Source organism: Cynocephalus volans, chromosome 8 (assembly GCF_027409185.1).
Source record: "Cynocephalus volans isolate mCynVol1 chromosome 8, mCynVol1.pri, whole genome shotgun sequence".
Lineage (NCBI taxonomy): Eukaryota > Metazoa > Chordata > Mammalia > Dermoptera > Cynocephalidae > Cynocephalus > Cynocephalus volans.
The window spans coordinates 18,161,733-18,179,708 of NC_084467.1; the positions used below are offsets into that span (position 1 = coordinate 18,161,733).

The following is a 17,976-nucleotide window of genomic DNA, read 5'->3' on the forward strand; positions in this document are numbered from 1 at the left end:
AGAATTCTATATTATCCCTGAAACCTGTTCCCTAGGAGGGATTGACATGAGAACGAAAAGGCTTGTTATTACTCCTTTCCTATGTCTAGTCATCCCTATGACTAGAACCCATTTCCCACACTCATTCTGAGTGGCCCTATTACACTACCTTCCCAGAGAACCTTTCTCTATTATCCAGCTACCAGTGGCGACCAAGACCCCTATGTCTCTTGGCCATTCCCTGCTTGAATTCTCACTTCTCTCTCTCCTATTTCATTAGTGCTCTCCACTGACTTGACCAACACCAATAAATAAAATACTGGCACACAAAAGCCAGAAAGGGCTAGGAAAAGGAGCTAGTTGTTGATCAAAAGTTGTTGCTGTTTTTGTTTGTTGGTTTTTTTTGTTTGTTTTGCTTTTCTTTTTAAAGGTGAAATCAGTCACTGCCTCAATCAAAAGGTAAATTTCTCAAAGGCGAAACATTATAGTGTAATGAAAATAACCCATGTTTGAAACCTAGTTCTACCATTTATTACTTGTGTTAATTTGGAGACGTTATTTAACTTCTTTAAGATCATTTTCTTGTGGTGATGATAACAGCACTTACCTCACAGGATTGGTGTAAATATTAAGAAAGATAATATATATCAAACAGGACTGCACCTGACATATAGTAAATATTCAGTAAATGGTTGCTAGGCTGACTACTTAAGGATGTCAGCTTCATGCAAGAATTTTTACCCTCATCAGGTTGGTTGGTTGATTAAAGGAGAAAACATGTGAAGTACTTAGCATAATATTTGGTTCATAATAGGTCATCAACAAATATTGACCTTCCTCCCTCCCTTGCAGTGGTGGAAAAATTGTAAAGGCTTCAGAAACCACCAAATTCTGAGTATGCCCAGGTTTCACTGCACACAACATATTTACCATTTAGGTAATTTAAGCTTCCTGTTAACATTTCTGGCTGCTCCCCCGATGCTTGCTGTTTTGGAAACAGTCACTCACTATCTTTCAATGGCAGTTTCTTCTTGACCTGGATAAAAGATAAACAGAAAGGAAGAAATAGGTAAAGTATGAATCACACCAAGACTGAGCTGACCCGAAGGTCTATCCCAAAGACTTTCACAAAAAGTGCAGTATCGGAAAAGAGACAAGGTAAGAACTAAGTCTAGATCCTGACTCTCAAGGAAGCTGGCTATGTCTCTCTCAGGGGAGAGGAGGAGCTTGGCTCTAGGAGACTTCCTCTTTCCTATCAGATGATATGGTCCCAGGGTAGAATACATTGTCTTTCCTTAAATTAACAGACCTATACATTCCCCAACAGTCTAAAAATTTACATGACATCTTACAGCTGGAAAGCATCTCAGAAATTAACCAGTTAAATGCCCTTATTTTAAGGAAGAAAACTGAAGCTTGGAAAGGGTGAGTCACACAATTACTTAGGGATAAAACCAGGATTCTACTAAAAATAAGATGTTCTGAAAGATGGGTAAGGAATGAAAACAAATATCTGTGGAGTATCTATCACACCCCAACCACCATGTTTCATGTTTTATATAAGACAATAACATGATAATGTTACCCCACCTTATAAATAATCTAAATTTCAAGAAGTCAAGTAACTTGTCCAAGGTCTTATAGCTTGCTAATAAATGACAGTCAGGGTTAAAAGCTAAGTCTGTCTGACTACAAAAGCCCCTTTTACCATGCTGACTCGTATTTTGTTGCTTTCTAGACTTGGTCCTCCTCAAAAGGGCCCTGAACCACCCAATATCAATTAGAAATAAAAAATAGAACTTTTCTGTCTGTAAACTTACCCTCCAGTTTTGTAACAAGCAGCCTTCTACAGATGAGTTGAAAAGCCTACCAATCCATTGACTCTTACCCCTAAAATTAGAGAAGAGTTCTGGAGGTGGGAGATCTAGACCAAACTTACTGTCTATCCTAGTCTTGAGAAAGAATAGAAAGGTAGCTTCTAAGCTAGTGGTAAACCTAAAAAAGCTTTTGTACATGGTCTTACATTCAACCTATCTCCTCCTTTCAACACGACTGCTTATTCCTCCAGACCACCTTGTGACCTCCTTCCAAGACTGTTGGTGCCTTTAGTCCAATTTCCATACCTCCACCAACTCCAAAACACATACACATATAATAGAATTCATCCTGCCTCTATCTTCCTAGAGAGCTAGAAGGTTAGGATTAAGATGGAGAAATAACAACATGATAATTTCTTTTAATAGCTTAAAAGATGAAGGCAACAGGAGTAACTCAAGCCTCAAGCCAATAAGACCTGAAGAGAAAAGAATGTTGTTGTTGTTGTTGTGTTTTCTATTTTTTTATTTTTTAACCTTTTTTGTATCTTTGCTTTTGTATTTATTTTAGAGAAAAGAATTCTTGATAAGCAATAGAAATAGCTAGAAAAGAAGTATAAAAAGGATCTATATCAGATGCAGCACCCAAGAGTTGGCTTGGGTAGGAGCAGGAGAAGCTTTATTCCTGCACCCCTCCCCCTACTTTAAAAAAAGAATCAGTGGAAGTAAAATAATTGCTATTCAAATAGTTTCAGGACAGGCTCACAGACTCTCTGTCCTTCCCTACCACCTGTCTCCTTCCTCCCTTTGCACCCACCTTACACACCTAAAATCTCTCCTACATAAAAATTCTGAACTCCACAAAATGGCCACATAAATCTGGTCTATCTCCACTAACGTCTCTGTGGCCCCAACAGTGACAGCAGCACCCTGCTGAAAGCCACTGCCCCAGCACCCACCACCTCCTGCCAAACTTGCTGACATGTTACTAAGGCCCAAGGGGCTTTTCTCTTCAAAACAGGATGAAATGCACTGCCAAAAGTCAAACAAACAGGAACTTCAGATGATCCTGATTTGTTTTCAACTGTCTACGTTCTCTTCTTATTTCTAAGGGGTTGAAGCAAGCAGCAAATGATTTCTATGCTTTCCTTCTGAATGCCATTTACTTCTTGCATCCTCAGCATACTGGCCCTCTGTCCCCAGAAACAAGAGGATGACTGTAAACATCCTCAAACTCTTTAGTGCTGCTCCTTCAGACAGCTTTCCACCCTGACTGATCCACCCCCATCACTTCCCTCAGCACCTCTGCTGGTGCTGCTTGTTATTACTGTTGATGGCAATAGTGGTAGTAATGCATGTGTATGTACCTGTCCGCTTAGAAGCAGAGATGAAAGGACTCTTACAGATCATGGGGAGTCCAACCACCTCAATTTTCCAGAGGAGCAACTAAGTCCCAGAGAGGAGAAGAGAATTGCCCAAAGTTACAAAGCAAGTTAAAGTGAACAAAGTAATGTATAAAAATGCTAGTAGGAAATTTTGCTTCCGGTATGACCCTCTCACTGATAACAACTATAAACTCTGGATAAAATACAAAAAGCAATGACCTGAAGTGAACAAAGCTGACAGATTTTGGAGAGAAGTTGAAAATTGGAAGAAGGGACTGGCATGAGAAGAATTCCCCATTTTGGGAGCTCTGGCCTAAGGGTGGTCCAGCTGAAGTTCCAATTAAAAAACAAACGCTGGGCTTTTGGTCCTGGGGAATCAGAAGACAGAGCCCAGGGCAGCCACAGATAATGGGAAGAAAGAAGAAAGCCAGGGAAGGAAAGCCCCAGGTTCTATTTGTAAATTCTGCCCAAGTCTCTGGCTGACTCCTGAACCATGCGTGCATAGAGCAGAATACAAAAACCTCAGCTAAGGACAAAAGAACTGGACTGCAGTTTGAACTGCCAACTGCTGCTGGTAACAGTTTGCAGTTTTAAGTCTCACTGAGTTAACTGACTGCTAAAATAAAAACATCAATAGAAACCAGAGTCTCCACAATATAACATTCACAATGTACACACTATAATCCTGAATTACATAAAAAACTAGAAAAATTAAACTCACTTGCAAGGGAAAAGACAATAAGTAGAGGGCAACTCCAAGATGACCCAGATGTTGGAATTATCAGACAAGGATATTGACAGTGCTATACAGTTAAGCTCAATGACGTATAAGAAAATATGCTGGGGGGTGGGGGACAGTAAATCTCAGCAGGGAAACTGAAATTATTTTTTAAAGTAGAAATTTTAGGACAGAAATCTAGTATTGAAATTTTAAAATTTCACCAAATGGACTTGAGAACAGAATGGAGATGACAGAGGAAAGAGTGGGTGAAACTTGAAGTAGAATAGAAATTATCCAAACTGAAATAACGGTGGATCATTTGCAGTTCATTCGAGCGTACATAGTGATTATTTTCTGTTACTGGAAAAATTGGTATCGGAGAGAAACAGAATGACTTGGGATCACAGAGTTAGAAGAATCTATTTCTTGCAATTTTGTTGGACCAGGCCACCCCTCATCTACTAATTAACCTCTTGAGGTCTTCCAGATATAAGCAAAGAAAATATGAAGGTGGAAAATGAGAGGGCAGAATAAAAATTAAAACCTGGTGTAACCATAACATCCAAAGTCCTGGGAGTCAAATCTAGTGCTCCGCTGTATATTGGGAAGCAAGAAAACAGTCACTTTCTTCCCCCCACTCCTATATTTGCTGAGGCAGCATTCAGGATTGTTCAGAAAAAAAGCCAGGAGAGATTTTAATGATTTTTCTGCCCTGTACAGTCTCTTCACCAAGTCAACCTGGTAAACAAGATGATGGCAGGACAAGATGGGACCAATCAGTAGGTACTGGGCTGAAGAGTGCTAGCAGTTTGGTAAGGGCCAACCTCATGCCACCTAGGTTGGTAAAAGCAGCTAACCTGACTGACACCCTCAAGTCACTTCATATGCTAGAGGTTCAGGACGTTGTAGGTAAAAGTGGGAGAAAAAAAACCTAAGCTGCAGAAGACACATCAATTTCTGTAAGGCCTGCATTTTTCTCACCCATTCCTCCCCACCCCACCTGCCCATGACAAGAGAGAAAGAAAATCCAGAGCACGTGATCTTTTCTGACTAAAAAAATAATAGAAATGGGGCAACTGAAAATAAAACAGTATGCCCTCTAAGTAAGTGTAAAGAACCTTGGATGGGAAGTGAGAAACCCAGGTGGCAGCCTTAGTTCTGTCACTAACATATTGTTGGACCTTAGATAAATCTTTTGTACTCTCTGGGTCTCAGTTTCATCAGTCAAACAAAAAAGCCAGACTAAATGATTTTTAGCAATAATGTTATTGTCCTTTCCAATAACAACATGTACATTCTTATCCATGCTATCTCCATCTGCTCTTGAAGAATCATTAGAGTTATCTCAGTGTTAAACAATTATTCAAATTTTAAAAAGAATGAATTAATTTTTAAAAGTCTTGTCACTAATTCTCTCTTTTTTTGTGTGTGACTGGTAAGGGGATTGTAACCCTTGGCTTGGTGTCGCCCGCACCGCGCTCAGGCAGTGAGCGCACCGGCCATCCCTATATAGGATCCGAACCTGCGGCCTCGGTGATCCCAGCGCCGCACTCTCCCGAGTGAGCCACAGGGTCGGCCCTTGTCATTAATTCTTAAGTTGTGTCGATAATAAAAATTTCAATTCTATGTATGATGGAGGGCTGTTAAAACAATGTCTTTCATCTGAAAGTGCTTCTAATTTTTCCAGGACCACTTTTTTTAATCTATGTAATCCTCGGGAGGAGAAGGCAGATACTTTTATCCCTCATATGCCAGATGAGCAAACACAAGAGACTTGTGACCCTTTTAGGAAGGTAGTAACTGAGACAGGACTAGAATACAGCAATCCCATCTGTGTGCATCAGGTTCTTTTTCATCAAAGAAACCTTACCAAAGAACCAAGAGTATAAAGGAGATTGGAATTAGAAAGAATAAACTTAAAAACTTTCATGAACTTTGGGAGCATTTATTAATAAACAATTGATAAAAGTAGCTTGTGATTAGTATATCTATTTGAAAGCTGGCACACAAGGAACCACCACCTGGCTCTGCTGTTTCCTTTTCTAACAAGTAGTCTATAATTGAGACTATGCTCCCTTGCAATTAGCCCATGTTTGTGAGGTTTAGCCCATGTTTGTGAGGTTTAACATGTCTAAAATTGTTAAGTTATTCATCTGCTTTAAGAAAGTTGGCTAAATCGGAAGAACATGCTAGATCCCCAGGAGTCTATGATTAGGATACCAAGGGGCCACAAGGATTATAGCACGTATGGCAAAGGTAGTTAAACATCAAGTCACAACAATTACCCTAAGGAGAAAGGAGCCAAAGGAGACAAAAGACCTTTCATTATCTAATTTAATCTTCATAGTAACCCTAATCAGATAAATACCACCATGTTTATTTTATAAATGAGGAAGAAATAAAGTCTCGAAGTCACAGGTATTCCTGTTCCAAAGTTTGCTTTCTCTTCTCCATTATAACACCCTCAGGAAAGCCAGTCCTGATCACAGGCCAAATAATCACAAACCTACATAAGGTGATGAGCAGTTTTTTCATTCTTTTATTCATTCATTTATGGATTCAAATATTGACTGACTGCCAACAGTGCATCAAGCTCTGAGGCTAGCACTGGGGATAAAACAGCGAGTAGAAATAGACCTGTCTTCTCAGCATTTATAGAACAGTGCAATAGAAACACATTGATTAAAGAGTCATACTATTAAATATAAATTATACAAAATACAATTTAATAGAAATTGACTCATTCAGGGAGGTCTAGGAAGGCTTCTCCTAGTGACAATGTTCCAAGTAGAAGAGGAAGCATGATGAGTTTGACGAACTAAAAGTGGATCTATGTGGCCAAAGAACGGAGAACAAGTAGAAACAAGAGGTGAGATGAGGCTGGAGAGGGGAGAGGTATGGAGAGAGCCACACCATGCAGGCCCTTGGAAGCCAAATTATGGCTTTGTCCGTTTATATGAAGGCATTTAAGTGTTAAATAGATGTTAGTATGCATTTAAAAAACATCACTTTAGCTTCAGTATAGTTATCAGATGGAAGGAGGTAAAATGATGCCAAGAGATCAGTTAGTAGGCTAGTTCTGTAGTCCAGGAGAGATGATGATATAAACAGCTAACAATAACAGGCACATACTGGGCACTTACTATGCATCAGGCACACCATTCTAAGAACTTTATATAAATTTAATCCTTATAACAACCCTGTAAAACAAACAGTATCACCTCATCTTATAAAAGAGGAGATAAGTAATTTAACCATATTACATACCCCCACTTCATGTTCTTACTTCCCTCATAATCAGTCCCTTGCAAATACCTTTATTTGCCTCTGCCCCGCCCTTCTTCACACTCAAAACTTCAACACTACTTAATCCAAACTAACGACCTCTCCAGGCCTACACCAAAGCAGCTAAGTGACGCTAGAGAAAACAACCACATTGACTGGCATCATTTTAAACTTACCAGCACAAATTTCAAAGAGGTCTCTCAATGCTGCCAGTAATCCTGCTACACTTCCCCTAGTAGGTTCACTTTCCCACTCTCCGAAACTACTCTTTCACACCTTTCTCTCTCTCAATAAACCTCCAGACCCCATTAGCTGATGTCTTTGTGACCAAGAAGCAGCATTCAGACCCTCATCTGTCTACCTCCAAATCTAACAACATGCCAGTATTCAGCTTTCCCTACAGTTACAATGAAGAGTCTTTGCTGGTATATATTGTACAACTCTTCATATCTATTATAGATCCAATTCCCTCTCATCTTCATATGCATTTTCTCTACTCTCTCTCTCTCACACATCACTTTTTTCTCTTCACAGACTTGTACCCATCAGCATAGAAACATGCTCTAGAAGAGTGCTACTCAAATTGCGGACCACAAACCAACACTGGCTCACAAACTATTACTGTTATAATTACAGAAATTAAGAGTAAGCATTTAAACATTTGTGTAGCAAGTTGACACTGCTGCAACGTCCAAGCACATGATCAGGGGACTCTTCTCAAACAGGGTCTAGACTAATAAGGGTGCTGATGAACCCACATAGGGAGTCACATGTGGATGAGCTATGTAGAAATCATATATAAGTAGAACCACATGTAGGTCCCTGACAGATTAGAAAAAGATTAATTGGTCCAACATCACACATAGCTTAAGAAGCCCTCCTCTAGACCAGTGCATCTTAAACTTTAATGTGCATACAAATCAGCTAGGGATCTCATTAAAATAAAGATTACAATTCAGTAGTAGGTCCAGGGTAGGGCCTGAGATTCTGTATTTCTAACAGGTTCCCAGTAATCACATTTGAGAAAATTCTAGAATTTCCCATCTTAAAAAAAAAAAAAAGCAAGAAAACAAAAACAAAAAACTCTCTCCCTTGATCTCACATCTCCTTCCAGCTTTAGCTACTCCAGCCCCAACATACCTGCTCCTCTTCACAGCAATATCACTTCAAAGAGTTGTCTATATTCATTCATTTCCTTACTTCTCATCCTCTCAGTTCACTCCAGTCAGGGTTCTTCTATCCTCAACACTCAATGAAACTGTTCATCAAAGTCCAAGGCCTCAATAATTGCCAACTTCTATGGTCACTTCTTTGTCTCCACCTTACTCAACCTCTAAACAGCATTTAACACAAATGACCACTCTTTCTTCACGGAAACACATTCTTCCTTGGCTCCAGCATATCGTACTTTCCTGATCTTCTTCCTATTGCACTGCCTGATCCTTCCCGTTCTTCTTTGCTGGCTCCTCCTCCTCTGCTCAATCAAGGTCAGTCCTGAGACCTCTTTTCTTTATCTGTACCCTCGCTTCTTTGGGTAATTTCATCCAGTCCCATGACTTTTAATATGCATGACTTCCAAATTTTTATCTCCAGCGCTGACCTCTCAACTCCAGAAGCATATCCAACAGCCTTCCTGACATCTCTACCTTGATTCCTAACTGACATCACATATTCATATATTCCTAGATCTATTCTCATATTCTTCAGCACTGCACTCACCCGAGTGAGCCACGGGGCCGGGCCCTATTCTCATATTCTTGATGGTATCCACCCTCCACCTTTCTCTATCCAAACCCATTCCTCTTCAAATCTTCCCCCATCTCAGTTGATAGCACCACCATTCACCTAATTTTACAGGCCAAATAAATACTTAGAATCATCCTAGATTTTTCCTTCCCTCACATCCCACATCCAAATCCATCAGCAAGTCCTATCAACTCTACTTCTCAATTTTCTTGAATCTATGCCTCGGCTCTTTGCATCCCCTATTAGCACCCTAGTCCAAGCTACGGGACTCTCACCATGCCTAGCCACTCTGTGTTCGTTCCTGCCTTAGGGTCTCTGTATTAGCTGTTCTTTCTACCCTTTGTACAGCTGGCTCCTTTTGATCATTCAAGGTTCAGCATAAATTTTGCTACCTTGGAAAAGCCTTGATCAGCCAACATAAAGTAGCTCTCAATCTCTAATACATCTCTCTGGTTTATGCTCACCTTAGCACTTACCCCTATCTTCTGTTTGTTTATTGCTTTTCTCTCCCCCTACCCCCGCCCACCTTCTATCCAGTTCATCACTATATCCCCTGTGCCTAGAATAGTGTGTGGCTGACAACAAGTAGATGGGTCCATAACCCAGAGGAGCAATCTGGTACGGAGACATAAATTTATGAGTCATGTTCATAGGCATGGTTATTAAAACCAATGGGGTGGACTGAAATCACCCAGGTAGAATGTCTACTATGAAAAGAGGAGGGCTAGAAGGGTAGAGTACTTAATAGCTGTAGAAAGGATGAGTCTGCAAAAATAACAAAAGCAGGAGGAAGAATAGGACAGTGTTATGTGACTGGAGTTGAGAAAAGAGTGTTTCAGGAAGGAAGGAATGGTCAAGTGTCAACTGTGCTGAGAAAATTAAAGGCTAAAAATGTCTGTTGAATTCAACTTTGTGGAGGATATTAGTGACCTTAGGAGGAGGTGCTGCAGTGAAATGATAGGGGTAAAAGCCAGACTAGAATAGGTTGAGCAAGTAGAGTGAGGCAATGAATACAATTTTTTAGAAAAGTTTGTCTATGTGAAAGTGAAGGTGATAGAGAATGCAGAGTTGAGAAAGGGCTTTTTGTTTTTGTTTAATGGAGACACTGTCACATGTATAAGCTGCAAGTCTTAGAAGGTGAAAGTCACTCAAAGGTCTCAAATCTTTTTACTTTCATGCTTAACTTAGAATGTAACTTCCCTTGGACTGATTGCTAAGTGCCCAGAGCATCAATCCAGAAGTTTTTTGTTTATACATGCATCTCATCTCCCTTATTACAATGGAAGATAAAAATGCCCTTCTATACACTTTCCGTTGATGCTGTCAGGAACAGAATACTGGACTGTACATACTAGAGGGCCTGAGTAAAAAAGGTTTTCTGCTGCCACTTTAATTTGAAGGCATACTGTGCAGGTCATTGTCATTTCTACACCCAGCAACAAGTTTCTTTCCATTTTATAGCCTCTAGAAAACTTCCCATTGTCCCTATTCCACACTCTCTCTCCACCCTGCCTGCTGCCCAGGCAACATACTGTAATGGAAAGAGTATCCATGGTTTTAAAAGTCAGAGGATCTGGATTCCAACTCTAATTTAGTCACACATCAGTTTAGGTAATTAAACTTCATGACCTCAGTTTCTTCAACTTGTATATAGAGAGTTTATATCTAAACTTCACGGGGCTGTAGTAAGGATTATATGAAAATATACATTAAGTGCCTAAGTACATAAGGCCTGGCATAAAATGTATTCTATAAATGTGAATTCAATTTTCTTCTCATCACCTTTCCGATTAAGCCTTACATATTTTTATTTAGTTTCTCTTTCCCTCTCTCTAGGTGCATCAGGAAGCCCTTGGAAAAGGAACCTTGAGAAACTAACTTGCTCAGTTACAGCAAAAATAATTTTAAAGAAGCATTAAGAGAGGTGGGTGGATGGGGCCATAGGTGTAACCAAGCAACATCTGAAAGGGCAGGGAGGATACCCAAGTCAGAATAAATAATCTGGCTCCCTGCCAGTTCTCTGACCCCTCACTAGTCCCCCCACCCCAAGTTCCTTCTTGCAACTATGACTGTATCTATCTCCTTCTTTTAGTAAATCATGCTTGCCGAGTCTCAAATCAATGACTTAAGTATTAAAAACAAACAAAACAAAAACAGCACTCGGACTCCAATACTGGAGAGTACAACAGACGGTGGAATCTTGAGTTTTAGTCTTTCCAATTTACTAGTTTTGTGACTCTTGTAGAATTATTATAATTCTCTGAATTAAAGTTTCCTCATTTGTAAAACAGAAATGACAATGTGTCTTGACTACAAGATCATAAGGATCAAATGAAATAATGTATGTGAAAGTACTTTGTACCAGGGCCGGCTCCTGGCTCACTTGGGAGAGTGCGGTGCTGATAACACCAAGGTCACGGGTTCGGATCCTGTATAGGGATGGCCAGTTAGCTCACTTGGGAGAGCGTGGTGCTGACAACACCAAGCCAAGGGTTGAGATCCCCTTACCGGTCATCTTTCTAAAAAAAAGAAAGTACTTTGTACCTATAAAACATGGTTATTGTTATATTATAGGTATACAAAGAAGTTTCAGAGTCTACCTTTGGCCAGTTTAGGTGTTAAGTTTTATTAGAAAGTCTTCAGTTCTAGGGCCGAGCCCATGGCGCACTCAGGAGCGCAGTGACGCTCCCGCCACGGGTTTGGATCCTATATAGGAATGGCCGGTGCACTCACTGGCTGAGTGCCAGTCACGGGGGGGGGGGGGGAGTCTTCAGTTCTAGAATACTCTATCATGTGTTCCAAAGCTATTCTTTTCCAACTCAAGTCCTCCTCTCATTGGCAGCTGAAAATTTTATATTCTCTTCCTAATTTCATGTAGACTTTGGTTGGACCCTCATTCTAACAAACTTACTACAAAGATATTTTTTGAGACGATCAAGGAAATTTGATTATGAACTAGGAGTTAGATATTACTAAGTATTTGTTAATTTTACTAAATTTGATAATGGCACTATGGTTATGTGAGAAAATGTTCACATTTAAAGATGCATTTGGAGGTGTATGGGGTAAAATGACACGATATCTGGGATATGCTTTAAAATTCTTCAAAAAAGAAAAAAAAGGAATGGATGAAGCAAATGTGGCAAAATCTGGAAAACTATTGAATATACATATATGTAGGTTCACTGTATTAGCCTTCATCCTTTTGTGTATTTTTGAAATTCTTCAGGATAAAAAAAAAACTTTAATGCTAATACCTAACACAACCACAAAACTGGTTGGCAGTTATCTACCAAAGCTGAACATATAACCCAACAATCCTAATCCTAGGTATACTCGTATACCCAAGAGAAATGAGTGCTTATGTCTACCAAAAGACATATACAAGTAATAAGAGTGTTTATGGCAGCTTTCTCATATAGCCAAAACTGGTAAGATCCCAAATGTCCATCAACAGCAGAATAAATAACTGAGGTATAGCCATACAATTATATATATACTGCTACAGACAACATGGGAGGATGCCCGATATGATGTTGAGCAAAAAAAAAAAACCAGGTCCAAAACAGTACGTACTGTCTGACTCTATTTATATGAAACTCAAGAATAGACAAAATTAATCAATGCAGACAGAGTAAGTAGTTACTTAGAGGTCCAGTACTGATGAGAAAGAGGCATGAAGGAGTTCTGTGGAGTTCTGGAAATGTTCTGTACCTTGATCTAATTTATATCTTGATGTGAGTAGTCTTTATACATATACAAAAATTCATTGAGTAATTGAATTGTGTACTTTACTGTAGATATATCTCAATAATAAACAAACAACAAATAAATACGGGAGTAAAAATCAGAATCTTAGGTAGCAATATTCTGTAAAAGCTCTGTAATCAATTCCAACATACAGCCAATGCTAAGAAACATTCTTCTACCTCAACAAGCTCAAACTTAAGACTCCCAGGTCTTCTGGCTTCCATTGCAATAGTAACTGTGAGACAAGGTAATAAGACAGAATCTGAAAAGATGGTGGGGCAGAGAGCCAGGAGAGAGGAACCTCTTTGAAAAAGGTAAAGATCCAGGGTGAAGGAGGAAAAGCAGAGGTCAGTGCTGGTGGAGCTAAGAGCTTAGCTGAAAGTGACAGAGAACAGACAACTCAGATGTTAGGTCCAGCTTTATAACTGACCTAACATGGGTGTGACCATATGCAAACTGCTTCATCTCTCCTGGCCTCACTAAGATATCTTACAGCTTTTATACAAAGTCTGGAGAGGAAGTTCAGAGGATTCAAGTAAGAACAGGCCCTTTTGAAAGACGCTAGGCTTACCTCTAGCATAGTACTTATCATTCTGTATTATAATTGTCTACTTGTTTATCTCCCACACCAAACCTTGAGCTCTTGAAAGGCCAGGATTATCTATTTCATCTCTGAATCCGAATACATAGAACTTGGAGCATAGTAACAGTTCAATAAATGTTCATTGGCTGAATTGCTGAAATTATGAGTGCCTATGCTTATGTAGACTCTTAAGTACAGGTGTACTTATGTAGACTTATAAGAAAGAATTCATGTCCCACATGTACACCCCTTTCAAATAACATTAAATTATTTTCTTTATTAACACCACCTAAAGGAAGTCCAGATTCTGGAATGCCCAGATCACCTGAAATTCAGAATCCTTAGAAGATGTCCTGACAGGGGCCTCAAAAGTCCATGTCTCCTACTCCCTAAATAACAAACCTCCTAATAATAATATCTAATTCTTATACATTATTTCACAGATCAAATTGCTTTCACACCCATACTCTCAATAAATCCTCATGACAACCCTATGAAGAGGTATTATCAAATCCATTTTACATGTGAGAAAACTGAGGCTCATATTTTAATTTGCTGACCTAAGACAAGCAAATAGCAACTAAAGGAAGGTTTTCATATGTAGTACCCAGAAAACGTAGAAACAGGAACATCACCATTTCCACTCCCCTGGCCTCCACAAATAAGATGGATTAGTTCACTAGCTGCTATTGCTTTACTGATCTGACTACTTCTTAAGTTCTTCTTATGCCCATGAGAATCAGTTATGCAGATTATTTTTATTATGTCTTAACAAAAAACACGGCCAGTCCAGGGAGGAAAATCCCCAAGACAGCAAACAGCCACACTCATAAATTGCTGGCTTCTATCTTTATGTATAAAGCTAAAGAAATTAGAATGAGGGGGATGTGACGATCTCTGATCACACCCCCTCCCTCTTTCCTCTTTATTCCTCCTTACCCTCCCCCCAACTGCTCCACAACATCTTGGAATGTAAAAAAAAAAAAAAACAATAGTGCCAGGCACACAATAAATAGGTGTGCTGAATGAATGATAACTGGCAGCTTAAAAGCCACTAGAAACCACTCAAGGGAGAGTAAAATGCCCTGGTTGAGAACCAAAAGAGAAGGGTAGAGAATGTCAAGTTAATTGGAAAAACAGCAAATCAGATTCTAAGGCAGTTCCACCCAGTCATGCTTGGGGTGCCACAAGTTGAACACTCCAGATTTAAGCACCACATTACATCTGCAGCCCAAGTGAATGCATTAGGCAGGGGCCTAACAGACAGGTTCTCTCTCCTCAGACCAGCAGCATCTCAACCAGCAGCAACTCGCTCCCTTCCCCGATTACTCTCTATCACCACTGCCCTGAAGCCCAGATAGAATTGCAGGAGTTAAGCCAGGCAGTACTGAAAGTTAGGAGGAAATGAGCATGCCACCTGACACTTTTCTGGCACAGCCTAAGCCGATTAGTTCAGGTTACAAACACAACTGCAAGATTCCAGTATGCTGATGAAACTACTCTTTTTCTGTAAACTAAAAATAACCTATTTATCAAAACGGGAGCATTCCTCAATCTTTCTGCCCTGTCAGCAATCCAGTTCCATTTCCTCAAATCCTTCATGTAGTCTAGAGTGTCTTACTGGATTCCAAGTCTCCAAACTCCCCCCATCTTCCCCACTCCTCATCCTAACCTTGTGAACATAGGCAAGAGACTTAAACTTCTTTCCTAACTCATGCTTTTAAAGTTTCTTTTCTAATAAGCAAACATGTACAGAACTTCATGGCTCCTGCCTTGTGTAGAGCCATAACTGGAAGATGGGCTGGGCTGCAACAAAGAATAATGAAAAGCAAAGAATAAATGAAGGACAAGACAGGGCATGATCAGAAAGTCAGCTAAATGCTTTTCATTTAGGCAGGAATGGCAGGAGCCCTACCCACCTGGAAGAATACATCATAAAGACAAATGGTGTCCAGTATGGAGCCAGACTGTACTTTATCACCTTAGAACATGGCCATCAGCTTGCTCTGGAGACAGACTCATGTCCAAATAAATGGCTCTGAGCACCTTACAAGAATCACTAGGCTGTCCTCGGGTTGACATTTTCAGGAGAAACTCTGATAATTTAAGCCAACCAACTCAAGCCTAATTACAGATTCTTCCAGTCATACAGAGTGGAGAGGGGCTCAAATCATACCACTAGGAAGTGGGAATTATGAGGAAGCTAGAAAACCCTGTCCTCAGTAGCTCTCCATGATCTCAGGCCCTGAGGTAAGCCAGCACTTCTTTTCCAAAGGCGAAAACTGACTATGGACTTTGAACTTCCTTGTTCTTTTCAATAGCATCAGGAAAACGCCACAATGTTGTGCCACCTTATACACCCAATAAGACATGTGCTGTTCTAGAATAGTGAGTTGGAATACTCATTAATGTACTTCCTACAGATCCAAACTGAAAATAAACAACTCTTCCTAGATCCATCAGAGAATTGAAGACACAGGGCACACCACTGCCCACAATGCTGGAGAGACAGCCAGGTGGATTACAGAGAATTTCACAAATTATCGGAGCAGAAACTTCCATGGGAACTAGTACCAGGGTAGGAAAACCTAAACTGCGATTGTGAGCTTTTCCTCCAGATGCTGTACCAAGTTCTCACAGTGAAGACGGGAGGAAAAAAAAAAAACCTCATGCTTCCAGCACGGGGAGGGGAAAAGAAATCATTCTGAAATCAGAGCTTTAATCTATTGGGGATATTAGCCCCTTATCAGAGAGGCTGGCCAACGGGTACAAAATTACAATTAGATAGGAGGAATAAGTTCTGATGTTCTATTGTACAATCATCTAGTCCAGCCTTTCACCTTAAAGATGGGGAAAATAAGGCCCCCCAAAAAGAAATGGAGGCTTGGAACAAAGTTGGCCCTAGGACTCAGATGCCCAGACTCCCATCTTGGGCATCTTACGCTACGTTATCTCTTCACAAGATAAATTTATGGGAGTCAAATGGCTAAGGAAAGGGAAGGCAAAAGAAAGTAAATATATGGTATCAAGCAAAGAAACCAGCTCTTTGTTAACTCTCCTTCTCTGCTGCTTTGTGGTGTAACTCAGGGCCAGTTACTGTTCCTCCATATGCTTTAATTTCAACAGCTTTTCTCTTAAATATGACATAATTTTTTACTAAGAAGCACAATATAAATTACCACTCATACCTTAATGGGGCCTCCCAATCACTGAACAGATAAAGTCAAAAACAACTAACTACTAGGATGGAAAGATTATGAGAACCCTTAAAAAGAAAGATAACATACTTTGAGGGTGGAGGGTACATTGTTAAAAGATGACTCAATTGAATGACTCCATTGAAGGTATTCACTTTCACTCATTCTAAGGCCCTCTCAAGTTCTAAAAGGCCTAACCTCGACAGGAGCCATGACAGCACCAAAAAGGGAAGATGCAAAAGTCTTCAGCTTGGCCACAGGCCTGGAAATGGATCCTATCAGACAGGCTTCCTAGCTAGTAGTCTTCCCACAACCTGACAATATCAGTGGTACCATTAAAATTAAAGATGGGGGAAACAGTGCGCACCTTCTTCAATAGTGTGCCCACTCGAATGTTGACAGTGATGTCTTTAAGGATCTTGTTTGACCATTGACAGAGGGTTTAAATTGCTTATTGTTTCTATCCTCTCCCTTGAAATCAAATGGAATATTTATTGTTTACGACTAAATATATTATATGTTTCTCAGTATACTCATTCTCTATTTGTTTTTCTCTTTCATTAAGTGTTTTGCATGTTAGAGATTTAAAGATCTATGAAAAAAATAAAAACGCTTAATCACAGGTAAATTAATTACAATTTTCAATTAACAGAAAACAAACAAAAAAATGTTGAGTGTGAGCAAGCTTTTTTCTAAAGTACTTCAATCTATGGCCACTTCAGCACTCTCCTTTTAGAAGCTGCTTCTTCCCAGGGATGTGGCTGGGATGTCACTTCACTCATATTTATTCTTCTGCTACCTCTACTCCTCATACAAAGGATCCTTCTAAACAATGACTAAAACACACTGTTTGGGCTCCTTTTCTTTCAGCGTCACTCACTGGCTTCATTCGGGACTCTGTTTGTTTGTTACCTCTCAGAGAAGTCTTCGGCATCATCCTATCTACATAAGATCCTATTTAGAAATAAGCACCTCATTTCAGTTACTTTGCCTACTAAAAATAAATAAATAAATAAGGACCCCCTTCTCTACCTTGATACTCGCCTTGTCCTGTTTTATTTTTCTTCATGATTCTTAGCATTTCCTGAGATTCATTTTATTTTGTATTTATTTACATTCTTCCTTACTAGAATGTAAGCTCTATTAGAAAAGGGGCCTCCCTACCACTACTGCTCTATTCCTAGCACCTAGAATAGTGCCTGGCATATAACAGGTGCTCAATAAATGTTTATAAATGAATAAGGCACCATTTCAGAAATACGTTCTTAGTCTTTCAACATTCTCCATTTACCAGCCACACTCACTGTCAGCTTAACTTTTCATTCTGGGTGGCCATTCTTCTTGGTTTTGATGGCTACATCATTCGGGAAACTGAATATAGGTACCAACCCAGAGAGGCACCCTGCTACTCTATTGTAATGTGCAATGATTCTTCCCCCGAATGAACTGCAACAGAGGTTTAAAGGTCTAGCCTACAGATGCTTCCAAATGACTTAAACTCCATAGGAATGAATGA

General features: G+C 39.8%; 1 protein-coding gene across 3 annotated transcripts in view; it reads right to left on the minus strand.

The window, feature by feature from the left end:
• The window catches only part of LUZP1 (leucine zipper protein 1), a 74,234-nt gene that overhangs the window by 24,942 nt on the left and 31,316 nt on the right, over positions 1 to 17,976 (minus strand). For 2 of the 3 annotated variants that reach the window (XM_063106410.1, XM_063106411.1), the window contains exon 2: positions 910 to 1,015. The exons of the other annotated variant lie outside the window; for it this stretch is intronic. The gene's annotated coding sequence lies outside the window, so the exon portion shown is untranslated. The remainder of the gene's footprint in view (positions 1 to 909; positions 1,016 to 17,976) is intronic. 3 annotated transcript variants of the gene reach the window in all.